This window comes from Adiantum capillus-veneris, chromosome 19 (genome assembly GCF_014529385.1).
Source record: "Adiantum capillus-veneris isolate H3 chromosome 19, ASM1452938v2, whole genome shotgun sequence".
NCBI lineage: Eukaryota > Viridiplantae > Streptophyta > Polypodiopsida > Polypodiales > Pteridaceae > Adiantum > Adiantum capillus-veneris.
In genome coordinates this window covers 93,761,925-93,767,577 of record NC_140949.1, presented here as the reverse complement: position 1 = coordinate 93,767,577, position 5,653 = coordinate 93,761,925, and the positions used below count along the sequence as shown (strand labels likewise).

The 5,653-nt window shown below is 39.1% G+C and overlaps 1 pseudogene; it reads right to left on the bottom strand.

Annotated features, from left to right (window-relative positions):
- Nucleotides 1-1,099: 1,099 nt before the first annotated feature.
- On the bottom strand, nucleotides 1,100-1,801 carry LOC147434482 (uncharacterized; annotated as a pseudogene).
- Between the last annotated feature and the right edge of the window lie 3,852 nt (nucleotides 1,802-5,653).

Below are 5,653 nucleotides of genomic sequence, written 5' to 3'. Positions count from 1 at the left end.
ATTAACATTTTGACAAATAGGTGTACACCATGTGTGCAAGAATGGTGGGTGTGTAAGAAATGTGTTAGAGTGGTCAAAGGATGCACTTTTCCCCTCAAAAAGGAGGTGGAAAATTTTATGATTTTCGTCCTTCCATAACTCCCACATATGATCTCCAATTTGAGCGGAGATCATACATCTGCAATCTACACACCAAGCTCTTTCCATAGATATGCTGAATGATATGATTTTACCCGCTAGATTTTAAATTCCATTTTGGGGGAAACTTTGAATTCAAATAAACTAGCCGTTTTGCCTGTTTGAATTCAAAAGTTGTCATTAGATTACTTTCTTAATATTAAAGGTTTGAATTCCTTAAACTTCCAAATAAAGAGGCCCTCCTAGACCCCATTCTCTTTCTAATGCCAGGTCACTAGTTTTTACGTAGGCCTTCACTGCTTTATAGTGCAAGCAATTGTGGTTTCTAGGAGGTCTAGTGGTGCTTTCTACTTATCCCAAGCTTATGGTTTATCATTCTAAGGATCCTTTCTAGCACGTCCAATGTGGATTCCACCAATCCCATAATGGTTTCTACCACTCTAGAGGAAGTTTCTACCAACTATAAGATCATTTCTATGTCTCTAGGTGCTCCCCTCACCAATTTCCTGGTGCAATCTACTACGTATGAAAGTGATCTGTGTTTGCAAATGAACATACCAACTAATAAAGACTTCTTGGAAACTAAGGGTGAACACATTCGTCATGCAGCATCAACAATACTTGATTGCAGTCATTGTACATGCACATATTGCTACTTCCACACAAATGTGCAAAGCATAAGAGATGGTAGGGGTGTTTGCATTGGAGCATACAAACACCCATTACCTCATTGTTAGTAAATCCCAAGCCGCACGATGCAAGAACGTCTTCGATGATGAGACAACTTTATTTATGGTTGTTTGACAGAGGAAATAGATGAATTGTGTGCACATGATTTTTTCCCAGCATTTTAAGTATTTCTTTGCAAAACTCTAGCTTGCGGATATCTTGGTCAAGCAATCATTGCACCCTATCCCTCTCTACACTTCTCATAGTTAGGCATCTTTGAAGCTCCTAGAAGCTATAAAACTTCCTTTGCAGCTTTAATATCAGCACGGAGTCTTATGATTTCCTCCATGTTTGCAATTTCACCCACTACCTCTATTGCTTCCAATTGGCATTGAGAATATTCCAGCTTATTTCAAAATACAGCTACGCCATTCGAGAGACCTTCTTGTATGTGCATGTTTGTCTTTGCTGCCTCCAAGTCTACATTCATTCTCTGCAGCTACTCTTTCTTCTCATCAACCCTCTCATTGAAGGTGCTAACCATTTTCTTTGATACTAATATATGGTCTTCCAAATCCACATTTTTAGTGACCATTTTCTCTACCTCATGCTTCCCTTCAAGCTTCACATTGAGTAGAGGTGATGCCATAACTTGTGTGGCCCCATTGGCCTCTCTCCACCTGTTAACTTTATGGGCATAAGTGCCTTTCTTTATGACATTGGCCACAGCTTCTTTAGAGGACACGGTCCAAGCAATAGGTTTTCTTTCCCAGTCTTTCTTCTTTCTTGGGCTCTTTCAAGTTGTGTTACCAGTTGTGCAATTTTCTAGAACAAAAGCACGGGCATAGACAATAGAAATAGTGTAATTTATAGGAGTCTCCTAGTATATCTTATGGTGTTGCAGAATGAGTGACTTATAAAACTCTAGCTTCACTATTTTACAGTGTACCTTTGGACTTCCTCTTTTGGGCTCTTCAAATGCAGTGAACCACATGCCTTTGGGCACATCATTGTTGCTCAGCTATCATGGACTCTCCCCTACGAGGCTAAGGCCATATTCCTGATGGACCTGCTCCTTACTGCAACAAAATTTTCCTTGGCGTGGAGATTGGATTTTGGGGGCATGCCAACAACCACTTGCTTCACACACAAAATACCTCACATGCAACCCATAAACCTACACCATAAAGTCACAAAATGAGTCAACTAATTGTCATCGTAATGCTCTTCTTTCCCATGAGAGTGGAATGCATTCAATCCTAAACCTTGTCTCCCCTGATGTTCAAGGTACTACTATTTTGTGCCCCTCAATGCCTAATTCTTTAGGCAGTTGCTTCTCAGCATCCATGGTTCTTTTGTTCCTTTGAGAGCTGTCTTTTTTGAGCTTCTATAGAGTTTCTCTCTCTCTCTCTCTCTCTCTCTCTCTCTCTCTCTCTCTCTCTCTCTCTCTCTCTCTCTCTCTCTCTCTCTCTCTCTCTCTCTCTCTCTCTCTCTCTCTCTCTCTCTCTCTCTCGTGGTAGGTAAGTTGGGCCACGTTCCCTCTTCGCTTCATCATTGTCCCCTCGGGATTTAAGGTTTATAAGGTTTACAAGTGCCAAAAAGCACAAGCATTCAAGCTTTGGTTTTAACCACAAAAAGTGTACCACCTTAGCATGCATTGACCACATTTGAAAAGTGTACCACCGTAGCATGAAAGTAGAGTAAGAGAGAGTGTTTTTGTGGCAATGTAATGCCTCAACAATGAAGGGAATGGGGTCTTCAATAAAGTAACAGTGATGGGATCTATGGTAGCAAAGTGAGCATGCCAAATGGGAGGTAAACACGGTCATTCAATATTAAAGAGATGTGTTCGAATTTACTTTTTGTGTCCTAGTTTACTTCCACATGCACATGTTTACGTTATAGTGAACAGGCATTGGGGCTCAAGGGGGTTGCTTAATAATTATGTGACTATATATCTCATGAGTGCAACAGAAGGGATGTATTTGTTGAAAATTCACAAATAATGAGTTTTAAAAATATTCCTTGAATATAGTCACTTCCCATGCATTGGGAACACCAAAAGGCACCTGTTCAGGTGGTTAGCGCATTCGATTGCCACAATGATGGTTTTGGGATCCGGTACCACCTAGACATTCTTTTTGTCATCTACACTCCTTACGATCTACATCCTCACTTCTCTATTGTCGATCCCATCATGGGAGCTTCACTAAAGACCTCGTTCCCTTTAGTGTCTAGCTCTCATATACACAACATGATATATCTCTTTTATCACATAGGTGATAAAAGAATAATAAGACATAATCAAACTTTTACATTCAAAAGGCAGTTGGCTTCACAGAAAGAGAAATGATAAGTACAAAAACAACTCAGTCTTAGAATTTTCTTTGTGCAATGTTTGTATGAATGAAGCCTCATTCCAGTATACAGATATCAGAAGTACTTCCCTTGCAATAGGTGTATGTATAATCCTGTATTGGACAATTGCTAAAAGCCAAAAAAAACTTCCAAGATAAGATAGAGTTCTTACCTACATCCATCCAAACAAGACAACATATATGTTAGCCTTGGATGTGTTTTACAGGTATCAATGGACTATAACAGTTGTTATCCATGTCCATCTTTTAACATTTTTTCAAAACATTCTAGCTTAGTCCAAAGTACTTATGCTATTTTTATATATAAGGTTTTATTAACTCAAAAGTTTTTAGTATTTTAGTCCTAGCATAGAGGGCCATACCCCCTACTACTTCAAATGGTAAGTTACCCAGCACAAAACAACTTTGAGTAAATTAATGGATCTCCATTTGTGAAGAATTTTAAACATGCTATAAATGAGTATAGACGCGTTGTAGAATAAATTCAGAATTCATATAGTTTTTAACGTAATCCGATCCTTCCTATTTGCTACAAGTCACAAACTCCCATCAAGTGGTGAATGTAAATAGAGTTTTGCATTATCCTGTCTTATCAAAAACAGGTGCGAATATGCAGTGTAACTAGGAAAAACCCCATAGGGTCTCCCAAAATAGTGTATTTTAGCAGGCAACGTACGAAAAAATAGGATTCCCAAAGTACACCCAGCCATAGGTGTTTATACCAGTTTCCAAAAGCGATAGATTTTCATGTCACCGAATTACAGTGACAGTACCGATCATAGAATCCAATAGTCATCCAAGGAACACCCTCATCCCAAAGCATCTTACTATAATGATAGGGACACATCCATATGCCAAAAAACACCCATGCACGTTGTACCCAAATTTCTAATGCGCGAACTCACCTTCACATTGGGCAACGTTTTTACCAAACCAGTGAGCCACTTATCACAAAGTTAATTGAATAGCTTTACGTGTAAAGCGGAATCAATTTCCATCCAGATCATTTAAGTACAACCTTTCCAAAACATCTTTGTTAAGTGCATCCTTACTTTAGGCTAATGTGTGTTTATTTGTAAAGAACCAAAACCCAACTGAGGGGTTTAGCCAAAAACACCTTTAGTTAGTGCCATTAATTATCAGAGTAAAGCAACCATAAAGTGGTTTTTATCAAAAAATGCAGCAGGTTATGCACCCATATTTTAAGCAGTGTTTCCAAGCATTGTCATGTGACTGAAACCAGTAATCACCGGGTTAGACTCTCCTTTTTTTATAGATTTTCATTGTACAGTTTGCAAAAGAATATAATATACTGCATGGTCCGGCCAGGTGGTAGTACCCCACTATCACAAGCAAATAAACAGTTTTCTTAGTGTAGCAAGAAAATCAGTAAGTTAAGCCCAAAGAATCTATCATTAACCATATGATGCTATGCATAGCCAGGAAACAACGGGGCTATAGCAGTTAACAATACTCCTTAGTGGTGTTACCAAAACAATGCCATTCCACACCATGGTTTTTACCAATCAACCAACTCAAGTATGCTCTGTCAAGCCGAGTCAAGCCACCCATACACAGAGAAATATCATAACAATAATCTCAAAAAATGACTGTAACAAAATCAGTGAGACCAAACATGGTAACCAACCTGTGTTGTAGTTGTTGCAAGCTCCATTGTAGGTGTAGTAGAAAAAAATATAAACATTCCTCACACTCTACGCAAGCAAAACTCACAAAAGGCTAAGTGAGGGGCAGAGTGCGCCCTCACCTCTTAAATAGAAGAAGGAGGAAGTCCACCATCCTTGAATATGTGTAGCGTGTAGGTAGTATTGAGTGGAGCGAGCCCCTTCTGGAGATCTAATCAAGCAGGGCCACCCGTGATGTGGTTTTGTTATGGCAGATACCACCATAGCGCCTTCACGGTAGGGTTTAGAGAGGGCACTAAACCACTTTATTTGCAAGCTAAAGGTGTTTTTTTTAAAAACCTATTATACTTATAAGGGAAATATCCCACAGTGGATACCTATAAGGTAAACTAGGAAGCTTGTTTATCAGAATCGTTATTTGTGCCAGAGAATCACAAAGGTAAGTACCATTGTGTGTGTGTGTGTGTGTACCCGCATTATCCTAGGGACCATACACAATGGGTCAATAGTAGGCCCATTGTGAATGGGCCTACTACCTTATTAGAGAGATGAGAATATTATGGTTAAATTGTAACCCAGGCCAGTTATGTTGGGTAAGACTTTTTAGAATTTTATTAACTATGTCGTTTCTACTAAAGCCATTACGGCAATACTTTTTTGGAGTACTTTAATATCCTCCCAAGCAAGGAGGAAACTGGAGGAAGAGTAAATAATTATGTATAGCAGGCTGATACAAGTGCTAAGAGCATTTTTATGGGGCCTATTACTATTGCCTTTTAATGAACTCAAAATGAAGCAACTTCTTTTCCACGCAAATTTCCA